This window comes from Pleurodeles waltl, chromosome 2_2, assembly GCF_031143425.1.
Source record: "Pleurodeles waltl isolate 20211129_DDA chromosome 2_2, aPleWal1.hap1.20221129, whole genome shotgun sequence".
Lineage (NCBI taxonomy): Eukaryota > Metazoa > Chordata > Amphibia > Caudata > Salamandridae > Pleurodeles > Pleurodeles waltl.
The window spans coordinates 262,726,881-262,739,886 of NC_090439.1; positions in this window are offsets into that span (position 1 = coordinate 262,726,881).

Sequence of the window (13,006 nt, forward strand, 5' to 3'; positions counted from 1 at the left end):
AAGTGGAAGCGGTGCCCGTCCAACCCTGACCTCCCTGATGGCCCGCATACTGGCAGTGGCCTACCCAGAGCTGGACGGGCACTTGAGGGCATCACAACAGCCACAGGGGGTGAGTACAGTGCCCATCATTACAACTTTGCATGGTAGGCTGGTATCTGGGTTGTGGATGTGTGTCAGTGGGGGCCCATAGGTCAGGCCTGACATTGCAGCATAGGTTCCCTGGAGGCTAGGCTTCTGAAGGTATAATCCTCTTACCTACCTAGTAGGCATTATAGGAGGCTGCCCTGGCTTGTAGTGGGTACCAATGGTACTTACACCTTATGACAGGTCCAGTTATCCCTTGTTAGTAGAGCGTAGTAGTGTTCTAGCAGCTTAAGCTGATAGAGGTAGCCACAGCAGAGCAGCCAAGGCTGAACTAGGAGACATGCAAAGCTCATGCAATACCACTTATATCATATAGGTATTATATCATAAGAAAGACAATACTCATAGTTACTAAAAAGAAAGGTACTTTATTTTAGTGACAATGTGCCATAAATATCTCAGAGGATATACTCCCTTAGGAGGTAAGTAACACACACAAAATATACACAACTAACCAAATCAGGTAAGTAAAACAGTCAGAAAGTAGTGCAGACACTATAAAACACAATAGGATGCAATAGGCCTAGGGGCAACACAAATCATATACTAATAAAGTGGAATGCGAAACACGAATGCACCCCTAGGCAAGTATAGTGTGTAGAGGGTCACTGGGAGTGTGAGAAAACACTAAGGGTGTAAAGGAGACCTGTAAAGAAATGGCTCCCTGTTGCAGTTACCCCCCACTTTTTGCCTGATACTGATGCTGACTTGACTGAGAAGTGTGCTGGCACCCTGCTAACCAGGCACCAGCACCAGTGTTCTTTCACCTAAAATGTACCATTGTCTCCACAATTGGCACAACCCTGGCACCCAGGTAAGTCCCTTGTAACTGGTAACCCTAGTACCAATGGCCCTGATGCCAGGGAAGGTCTCTAAGGGCTGCAGCATGTCTTATGCCACCCTAGGGACCCCTCACTCAGCACAGACACACTGCTTGCCAGCTTGTGTGTGCTGGTGGGGAGAAAATGACTAAGTCGACATGGCACTCCCCTCAGGGTGCCATGCCAACATCACACTGCCTGTGGCATAGGTAAGTCACCCCTCTAGCAGGCCTTACAGCCCTAAGGCAGGGTGCACTATACAACAGGTGAGGGCATAGGTGCATGAGCACTATGCCCCTACAGTGTCTAAGCAAAACCTTAGACATTGTAAGCGCAGGGTAGCCATAAGAGTATATGGTCTGGGAGTGTCAAAAACGAACTCCACAGCTCCATAATGGCTACACTGAATACTGGGAAGTTTGGTACCAAACTTCTCAGAATATTAAACCCACACTGATGCCAGTGTTGGATTTATTAAAAAAATGCACACAGAGGGCATCTTAGAGATGGCCCCTGTATTTTACCCAATTGTTCAGTGCAGGACTGACTGGTCTGTGCCAGCCTGCTGCTGAGAGACGAGTTTCTGACCCCATGTGGTGAGAGCCTTTGTGCTCTCTGAGGACCGAAACAAAGCCTGCTCTGGGTGGAGGTGCTTCACACCTCCCCCTGCAGGAACTGTAACACCTAGCAGTGAGCCTCAAAGGCTCAGGCTTCGTGTTACAATGCCCCAGGGCACTCCAGCTAGTGGAGATGCCTGCCCCCCTGGACACAGCCCCCACTTTTGGCGGCAAGTCCAAGGGAGATAATGAGAAAAACAAGGAGGAGTCACTGGCCAGTCAGGATAGCCCCTAAGGTGCCCTGAGCTAAAGTGACTCTGACTTTTAGAAATCCTCCATCTTGCAGATGGAGGATTCCCCCAATAGAAATAGGGATGTGCCCCCCTCCCCTCAGGGAGGAGGCACAAAGAGGGTGTAGCCACCCTCAAGGACAGTAGCCATTGGCTACTGCCCTCCCAGACCTAAACACACCCCTAAATTCAGTATTTAGGGGCTCCCCAGAACCTAGGAAATCAGATTCCTGCAACCTAAGAAGAAGAGGACTGCTAAGCTGAAAAACCCTGCAGAGAAGACGGAGACACCAACTGCTTTGGCCCCAGCTCTACCGGCCTGTCTCCCCACTTCTAAAGACACTGCTCCAGCAACTCTTTCCACAGGGACCAGCGACCTCTGAAGCCTCAGAGGACTGCCCTGCATCTAGAAAGACCAAGAACTCCCGAGGACAGCGGCTCTGTCCACCAGAGACTGCAACTTTGCAACAAAGGGACAACTTTAAAACAACACGCGTTTCCCGCCGGAAGCGTGAGACTTGGCACTCTGCACCCGACGCCGCCGACTCGACTTGTAGAGAACAAACACTTCAGGAAGGACTCCCCGGTGACTGCAAGACCATGAGTAGCCAGAGTTGCCCCCCTGAGCCCCCACAGCGACGCCTGCAGAGGGAATCCCGAGGCTCCCCCTGACCACGACTGCCTGCTTCTAAGATCCGACGCCTGGTAAAGACTCTGCACCCGCAGCCCCCAGGACCTGAAGGATCCGAACTCCAGTGCAGGAGTGACCCCCAGGAGGCCCTCTCCCTTGCCCAGGTGGTGGCTATCCCGAGGAGCCCCCCTCTAGCCTGCCTGCATCGCTGAAGAAACCCCTTGGTCTCCCATTGCTTTCTATTGAAAACCCGACGCTTCTTTGCACACTGCACCCGGCCGCCCCCGTACCGCTGAGGGTGTACTTTCTGTGTGGACTTGTGTCCCCCCCAGTGCCCTACAAAACCCCCCTGGTCTGCCCTCCGAAGACGCGGGTACTTACCTGCTGGCAGACTGGAACCGGGGCACCCCCTTCTCCATTGAAGCCTATGCGTTTTGGGCACCACTTTGACCTCTGCACCTGACCGGCCCTGAGCTGCTGGTGTGGTAACTTTTGGGTTGCTCTGAACCCCCAACGGTGGGCTACCTTGGACCCAAACTTGAACCCCATAGGTGGTTTACTTACCTGCAAAAACTAACAAACTCTTACTCCCCCCAGGAACTGTTGAAAATTGCACAGTGTCTAGTTTTAAAATAGCTATATTTGATTTATGTGAAAACTGTATATGCTATTTTGCTAATTCAAAGTTCCTAAAGTACCTACCTGCAATACCTTACATTTGAAGTATTACATGTAAATCTTGAACCTGTGGTTCTTAAAATAAACTAAGAAAATATATTTTTCTATACAAAAACCTATTGGCCTGGAATTGTCTCTGAGTGTGTGTTCCTCATTTATTGCTACTACTCCTTTGATAAGCCTACCGCTCGACCACACTACCACAAAATAGAGCATTAGTATTATCTCTTTTTGCCACTATCTTACCTCTAAGGGGAACCCTTGGACTCTGTGCTTACTATTCCTTACTTTGAAATAGTGCATACAGAGCCAACTTCCTACAAGACCCTGGAAAGTAGGAGTAAAGTACTACTATTTCCCCCAAAACACACTAAAGTCGTGATAAAGGATTTTGCAAGGACCACAGCAGACTGCAAAGCACTGAAGACGGATTCCTGGACCTGAAGACCTGTAAAGGAAGGGGACCAAGTCCAAGAGTTGCTAAAGTGTCCGGGGTGGGGGGAGGCAGGAGCCCACTAAACTCCGGATGAAGGTGCAAAATGGCTACCTCCGGTTGGAAGTAGCTGCAGGTTTTGCAATAACAAAAGGAGGTAGGAAGTTCTTATTCATGGAGAGGATGTCCCATGGCGTGCTGGACGATTCAGAGTTGTTTTCTTGGCAAAATACTGCAAACAAGCCTTGCTACCTGCAAGAGTTGTGGTTGGAGAAAAAGGGTGCTGCCCGGGCCAAAGAACAACCAGGATGTCGCCATTTGGGAGAGGAGACAGAGGGGGCCATCAGCAACCTAGAGAGCCCATGGACAGAAAGGAAGCACCCGCAGAAGTACTTGAACACAGGTTCAAGAAGACTGAACACAGCGGTCATCTCAACACTGCAAAGAGAGGTCCCACGACACCAGAGATCAACTCATGGAGCTGAGCATCACAGGAGAGAGGCTCAGCTGTGCATGCAGAATTTCTTGTAAATGTGCATAGAAGCCCTTGTAGCTGCAGATCACACAGTGCACAGGATTACTGTCTGGGGAAGGGAGGCAAGGACTTACCTCCTTCAAATTCGGACAGTTGGACCATTGGACAATCTGGGCCACTTAGGTCCACCACCTGTGTTCCAGGTGCCACGCTCATCAGGATGATAGGGGACCTAGAGTACCGGTGAAGCTGAAGTTTTGGTGCCTGCTGAAGCTGGGGGAAGATTCCGTCGACCCACAGGAGATTTCTTTGTGGCTTCCAGTGCAGGGTGAAGGCAGGCAGCCCCCAGAGCATGCACCACCATGAAACAGTTGAGGAAGCCAGCAGGATTAGGTGCCACAATGTCGCTGGTAGTCTTCTGTCTACTTTGTTGCAGTTTTGCAGGCATCCTGGAACAATCAGAGGTCGATCCTTGGCAGAAGTCGAAGAGAGAAGTGCAGAGGAACACTGATGAATTCTTGCAAGTCGTAATCTGAGGAAAAGCCCACTGGAGATAACCTAAATAGCCCTCAGAGGAGGATTGGATACCTACTCAGGTATGCACCTATCAGGAGGGGTCTCTGACGTCACCTCATGGCACTGGCCACTCAGAGGCCTCCAGAGTGACCCACACCTCTGGAAACAAGATGGCAGAACTCTGAGACACACTGGAGAAGCTCTGGGCACCACCCCTGGGGTGGTGATGGACAGGGGAGTGGTCCCTCCCCTTTCCTTTGTCCAGTTAAACTCCAGAGCAGAGACTGGGGGTTCTCTAAACCGGTGTAGACTGGCTTATGCAAGGAGGGCACCATCTGTGCCCTTCAAAGCATTTCCAGAGGTGGGAGAGGCTACCCCTCCCCAGCCTTTAACACCTATTTCCGAAGAGAGAGGGTGTAACACCCTGCTCTCAGAGGAAATTATTTGTTCTGCCTTCCTGGGACCGGGCTGCCCAGACCCCAGGAGGGCAGAATCCTGTTTGTGGGGTGGCAGCAACTGTAGCTGCAGAGAAAACCCCAGAGAGCTGTTTTGGCTGTACTGGGAGTCCATAGTGGAGCCCCCAGGATGCATTGAATTGACTCCCCAATACCAGATTTGGAATTGGGGGACAATTCCATGATCTTAGACATGTTACATGGCCATATTCGGAGTTACCATTGTGAAGCTACATATAGGTATTGAACTATATGTAGTGCACACGTGTAATGGTGTTCCCGCACTCACAAATTCCGGGGAAATGGCCCTGAACTATGTTGGGGCACCTTTGCTAGTGCAAGGGTGCCATCACAATTAGTAACTTTGCACCTAACCTTCAGCAAGTGAAGGTTAGACAGATAGGTGACTTATAAGTTACTTAAGTGCAGTGAAAGTGGCTGTGAAATAATGTCTGCAATGGCAGTCCTGTATAAGGTTTGTCGGAGCTCCCTATGGGTGGCAAAAGAAATGCTGCAGCCCATATGGATCTCCTGGAACCCCAATGCCCTGGGTACCTAGGTACCATATACTCGGGACTTAAAATGGGGGTGCAGTATGCCAATCAGAATTGGTAAATGTAGTCACTAGCCTATAGTGACAAATTTAAAGGCAGAGAGAGCATGAGCACTGAGGTTCTGATTAGCAGAACCTCAGTGACACAGTTAGGCACTACACAGGTATACACATTCAGGCCAAAAACTATGAGCACTGGGGTCCTGGCTAGCAGCCTCTCCTGGCCTCTGGGAATGCTTTGAAGGGCACAGATGGTGCCTTCCTTGCATAAACCAGTCTACAGCGGTTCAGGGATCCCCCAGCCCCTGCCCTGGCGCGAAACTGGACAAAGGAGAGGGGAGTGACCACTCCCCTGTCCATCACCAGGGGTGGTGCCCATAGCTCCTCCAGTGTGTCCCAGACCTCTGCCATATTGAATGCAGATGTGTGAGGGCACGATGGAGGCCTCTGAGTGGCCAGTGCCAGCAGGTGACGTCAGAGACCCCTCCTTCTGTCCAAGTTTGGTGGAGGTAAGTCCTTGCCTCCCCACGCCAGACATTAATCCTGTGTACTGCATGAACTGCAGAAGCTAGGGCTTCTGTGCACTTTTGCAAGCAATCCTTTGTGCAAGGTATAGCCCAGGTCCTCAGCACTCCGTCCTGCATTGCTCAACTCGCTGAGTTGACCACCGACTTCGTGGGACCCTCGTTTGTAGTGTTGAGATGACCACCATGCTCATATTTCTTGAATGCCTGTTCAAGTGCTTCTGTGGGTGCTGCCTGCTTCTGCATGGGCTCTCTGTGCTGCTGTGCACCCCCCGTCTCCTCCTCCAAAGGGCGACCTCCTGGTTCTTTCTGGGCCCGGGCAGCACCCATTTTCTTCAACCACAACTCTTGCAGCTAGCAAGGCTTGTTTGTGGTCTTTCTGTGTGGAAATAGCTCTGCATCCTCCAGCACGTTGTGGGACATCTTCTGTGCAAAGGAGAAGTTCCTGGCATCTTCCGTTGTTGCAGAATCTTCAGCTTCTTCCACCCGGAGGCAATCATTTTGCACCTTCATCTGGGGTTTAGTGGGCTCCTGCCCCCCTGGACACTTGCGTGACCCTTGGACTTGGTCCCTTTCCTTTGCAGGTCCTCAGGTCCAGGAATCCGTCTTCAGTGCTCTGCAGTCAGTTGTTGTCCTTGCAGAATCCCTGCAACTTTACCGTGTTTCTGGGGTATTAGGGTAACTTTACTCCTACTTTTCAGGGTCTTGGGATGGGGTATCATGGACACCCTTAGTGTTTTCGTACACTCCCAGTGACCCTCTACACACTACACTAGGCCTGGGGTCCATTCGTGGTTCGCATTCCACTTTTGGAGTATATGGTTTGTGTTGCCCCTAAGCCTATTGCATCCTATTGTATTCTACAGTGTTTGCTCTACTTTTCTAACTGTTTACTTACCTGATTTGGTTTGTGTGTATATTTTGTGTATTTTACTTACCTCCTAAGTGAGTATATCCTCTGAGATTTTTTTGGCACATTGTCAAGTACCTTTATTTTTAGTAACTCTGAGTATTGTGTTTCTTATGATATAGTGCTATATGATATAAGTGGTATAGTAGGAGCTTTGCATGTCTCCTAGTTCAGCCTAGGCTGCTCTGCTATAGCTACCTCTATCAGCCTAAGCTGCTAGAACACTACTAATCTACTAATAAGGGATAACTGAGCCTGGCACAAGGTGTAAGTACCATCAGGTACCCACTATAAGCCAGGCCAGCCTCCTACAGACACAACAATATCCACTATTTCCACTATCTTCCCCTCTTCCTCCTCCTCTACCTCCCACCTCGCTATGTCAACACTCACACCTGCATGCACTACATCATCATCCACTACCAACATCAGCACCACACCAAGCAGAACACAACCTCACTGGCAGACACCTCCACAACATCCATGCACACGTCCCCTGTGTCCTCTCCCACTGTATCTGCCCTCTCCCCCAAAGTACACAAACACTGGCACTCAGACACCCAACAGCCATCCGCCTCACAACGGCATGCAGCCTATGCACCTGCACCCAAATCCAGCAGACAGACACCTCTGACAACCAGTCCCTCATCCTCCACTCCAATTCCTTCTCCCTCTCCCTGCTCCAATGTACCTAAAAAACTGTTCCTATCCACCATTGACTTCTTCCCTACCCCTCCCCCTGTCCAGCATGTGTGGCCAGGGTATCACAAACCCAGCCAAGCACCTCAGCCACACAGTCCACGGGCTCAGTTCCATGTGCAACCACTCATGGTGGAAAGGAATCCAGGCAACATTTACTGAAGGGGAAGGAGCCTGCACCACCCAGCCTAAAGAGCAAGAAGCCTGCACCAGCAGGCAGGAAGACCTAGGAGCCTGCACTAGCAGGCAGGAAGGTTTAGGAAGCTGCACCAGCAGGCAAGAATGCCAAGGAGCCAGGCCAAGCAGCTGTGACAGATCCCCCACCACCAAGCATGGTTGGGCATCCATCCGAGGGTGCAGGGGATGTGCAGGAGCTACTGCAGCTCCACCACAGTGCATCCATCCAAGGGTGCAGGGGATGTGCAGGAGCCTCCCTCCACCAGCAGCACCACCACAGTGCAGCCATCACCGCCGGCGGACAACATGTAATCCTGTCTCCATGGGCTGCTGTGCGACCTGTCCACTCCAGAACCAGTAGCAAGACACCCACTTGAGAGTCTGTGGCCTTGCACTCCCCAAGACCAAGCATAGGGCATGTTGTCCCACTCCAGAACCAGTGGTGTTGTCTCAGCACCCGGCTGAGGGGCCCCCCTTTCCCCTGAGGTGCCTGCCTATTTACCAACTGATGCCCCTGCAGTGTTCTTTCTGTGTTGATGCAGGTGACAAGTGGGGCCTTGGACTATGGCCTGTGGCCATGTGGCCCACACAAAATTAGGACTTGGGTGTGTCGTATGTCTGTACATTTGTATATATCTGTTACATTGCCTAAATTATTATTTATACTGTGTTGATTCACTTTGGTAAATTCTTTTTGTCCTTGAATTATTCAGCCAATTTACGGGGGTTGACTTGTTTTCTTGTGCAGCTGGTTGTGTGTATGGTGTGTGTGTGTGTGTTTGTGGTGTGTATCGTGCGTGTGTGTCACTTTCATTTTCCTGCCCCTCTCCCTTGTGTGCTAGGCAGCTGTACTCACTGTTGTCTTCTTTGCCAGCATTGGTGTTCGTACTGGAGCAGAACATAGAATATAATTGGAAAATCATGCAGTTTGGGCTCCAAGGCGGCATAGTTCTTCCCTGTGTCCCCAAAGGTGAGTCCTTTAATTTCTGAGCTCAGTTTCTGCCAGGCTTTGGATGTCATCGGTACCGCCCCGGAAAAGGTGGCAGATTGTGTTCTCATAATATGGTGGGCAGAACTTTGACTTTTGCCTGGCTGTAGGCGGCTACCGCAGTGGTGCCTTTTGTTTCCACCCTGGCGGTGGGTGTGGTATATTGGATCTCTTTCAGAGAACTTTCCGCCATGGTCATAATTGGCAGTAGTTACCGCCAGCCTGTTGGCGGTATTACCGCTACTGTATCACTGACAGCCAGGGTCGTAATGAGGGCATAAGAGTCTTACTCTACAGAAAACAATGGAAATACATTTGCACCTAGTCCCTGGTTAGTGTAAAAAATAAAGCCGCACAGGCGAGCGTGCTTCGTAAAAGGCTGCGATGCATTGATTTGTTCCTCGCAAGGGAGGCCATGCGTTGTCTCTTCTCTGGTCGGGTCGACGATGTGTCATTTTCCTCCCTCGCAAGAGAGCAATGCTTCGATTTCCATGCGAGGTACCTTGGATCTGCGCAGAGTCGAATGACTTTGACGGCCAGGGATGATGCGTGGAAAATGCGGTCACACAGTGTTGGAAAACCGCGCTGTGGGAGGATCGCATCATTATTATCAGCCTCAAGTGGGTGTTGCTTGTTGTTTCTTCAGCCGTGATGCATCGATCTCACAGCTGCAATGAAGGTGGAACCTCAATTTTAACAGCGAAGCTGGCGGCGCACCATTTATCAGCCAAGTTGCAGATGGTGCATCAAAAATGTCCTGCACGGCGTTCTGTGCGTGGATTTTCAGCTTGTGTTCTGTCAACTTCACCTTTCAGGGGCCCAGGGACTGGATAGGACACCACTTGGCAGGGCAGTAGTCTCAGCAGAGTGTCCAGGTGTTAGCAGAGTAAGGGAGTCATTACGAGCTTAGCCGCCCGCCAAGCGGTAACCGGCGTGCGGCCGCTCCCACGGACCCCATTACAACATCCCCGCTGGGCCGGCGGGCGCAAACCAAGTTTACGCCCGCCGGCTCAGCGGGTATGAAGCTGCAACATAGGAGCCGGCACCTAATGGAGCCGGCGGTGTGGCAGCCGTGCGACGGGTGCAGTAGCACCCGTCGCGCTTTTCACTGTCTGCTATGCAGACAGTGAAAAGCTGGCCGGGGCCCTGTTAGGGGGCCCCTGCACTGCCCATGCCAGTGGCATGGGCAGTGCAGGGGCCCCCAGGGGCCCCAGGACACCCCTTACCGCCAGCCTCTTCCTGGCGGTGCAAACCACCAGAAACAGGCTGGCGGTAGGGGGGTCATAATCCCCAGGGCAACGCTGCCCTGGCAGATTATCACCGCTGGGGCTAAAACGGCGGGAAACCGCCGGCCCTGGCGGTGCGACCGCGGTGCTACCGCCGCGGTCGTAATACTGGTCTCCGTACCGCCAGCCTGTTGGCGGTACGGACGCCACATTACCCCTGGCGGTCTCTGACCGCCGGGGTCGTAATGACCCCCTAAGTCTTTAATGGCCTCGAGACTTCAAAACAGGAGGCAAGCTCAGTTCAGCCCCTTGGAGATTCTTCACAAGCAGGAATATACCATAAAGTCCAGTCTTTGTCCCCTTTCACAGGCAGAAGCAGTAACTGCAGGATTGCCCAATAAAGAACAGTCACAGGCAGGGGCAGCACTCCTCCTCAGCTCTTCTCTTTGGTAGAGGTTTCGGTTGGTTCCAGAAGTGATCTGATTTTCAGGGATTTTGGGTCCAATATGTATACCCCTTTCTGCCTTTGAAGTTGGTAAACCTCAAAGGGAGTCTCTCTTGTTTGCAAGAGCCTGCCTTGCCCAGGCCTGGCCCCAGACATACACCAGGGGGTTGGAGACTACATCATGAGAGGGCAAGCACAGCTCATTCACGTGTAAGTGACCACTCCTTCCTCCACTCTAGCACAGATGGCTCATCAGGATATGCAGGCTACACCCCAGCTCCCTTTGTCTCACTGTCTAGAGGGGATTCACAAACAGCCCAACTGTCAAACTCACCCAGACAGAGAATCCACAAACAGGCAGAGTCACAGATTGGTTTAAGCAAGAATAGGCCTATTTCCTAAAAGTGGCATTTTCAAACTAAAAATCTAAAAACCAACTTCACTAAAAGATGTATTTTTAAATTGTGAGTTCAGTGACCCAAAACTCATATTTCGATCTGTTCTCAAAGGGAATCTGCACTTTAAAGTTAGTTAAAATCAGCCCCCTATGTTAACCTATGAGGGAGGCAGGCCTTGCAACAGTGAAGACTGAATGTAGCAGTATTTCACTGTTAGGACATGGAACACATATCAATACATGTCCCACCTTTAACATACACTGCACCCTGCCCATGGGCTACCTAGGGCCTACTTTAGGGGTGCCTTATTTGTATGAAAAGGGAAGGTTTAGGCTTGGCAATTAGCAGTGTAAAACAGCACGTAGAGACACTGCAGTAGCAGGTCTGAGCCATGTTTACAGGCTACTTATATGGGTGGCACAACCAGTACTGGAGGCCCACACATAGTATTTGATTTGCAGGCCCTTGGCACCTCTAGTGCACTTTACTAGGGACTAACTAGTAAATCAAATATGCCAATCGTGGATAAGCCAATTACATACACATTTTGTGAAGGGGCACTTGCACTTTAGCATTGGTTAGCAGTGATAAAGTGCCCAGAGTATCAAAAATAGAGTCCTGCACACATCAACAACCTGGGAAGCAGAGACAAAAAGTTAGGGGAAGCCATGCCAAGGATGCCAAGTCTAATAGTCACAATGGTAGAAAGGAGTTGGAGTGCAAGGACCATTGCCACGGCTGTGTGTTTGTGCTTCATTGCAGTTGATCTGGAAAGGCACATAGGACATAGTCACCTGTGCCTCTTAGGTTAACATTGACTTTGTCCTGCCTATTTTTCCCTACGGATGCATTTTGACATTTCCTGGAACAATTTGTAATTCACATGCCGGCAACAAATTGTAAGTGGTCTAGTGTTGTCTTGCCCAATAAATGTTAATTGTTTTGTTTTACTGTTTCATTTCTTATATTTTAGTGGTTTTAATGCCTCCTAAATACTTTGCTCATATTTTCACTGGGACATGTCTGTAGCTTTGAGTCATTGCTACTGAAGGTATTCCTTGTTGAAACGCGATGATCTTAACAAAGTGTTGGAACACTAAATTTGAGGGCATTCCTATTCTTCTCCACCCCTGTTAAACGTGTTTCTCCCAATACTGATAAACTTGAGCCCCATGCCAAAACCAAGAACCTATGAACCAAATTCTAATGGCTGTTTTTCACTTATGAACTGCTTTTTGGTGTACACCACAGGTGTAGGCTATAGGGCCTGGAAGCCAGATAATCCTATATATACAGTCTTTGGCTTTGGGGCTGGGGAAAAGGGATCAAGGGCTGTCCTTAATGATGGACTGTCCAAAAACGTTTTAATCATTGAAACAATTGTAAACCCCGTCCATGAATAAAAGGCTTTAAAAGTAGGGCCTGGCCCTGCACAGTTCCTTGTGCTATGAACAGTAAGGAACTGGGAGCATTGCCTTGATTTTTCCACGATCTATGCCATTTCTCCATGCTTTCTGCACTAGCTGTGCGTTCCTATCAGCTATGAATATAAGACTCTGGGTAAAGACCTGAGCACAACCCCAAAACCATAGAACTCGCTGCTCCTGGTATTTAGTTATATGCAAAAGGGTTTTGGCTTAGGCACGTCATAGATATACTACAGCAACACTGTTGGCTTTTTATTTGTCGTTTCTGAATCCCAAGATGTTGTGTAGGAGCCACATAGCAAAAATGGTATCAGCAATCTGCAGTGATCAATGTTTTTTTTGTTTTTTTGGTGCTGCATTTGGGTACACAAACCCAGCACGCACTTGTTTTGAAGGCCACGATCAAGGCTTTAGTGATCTTGATATAACCCCCATGTTTAGTAAGTGCTCCCAAACCCAGTTGTAGCCCCTTCTACACTTTGATCAGCATCACTCAGTCCAGGTGGTGGGCCTTGTGGCTATGTGGCTATGGGGACTGGACACTGAGGCCCAGATTTAAGAGGGCCTAGCACCCTCTAACGACACACTTGCATAATTTTTTAATGCTAATGTGTGGTTAGATGGCCAAAAATGCCGCACCAGATTTACAAAGTGGCACA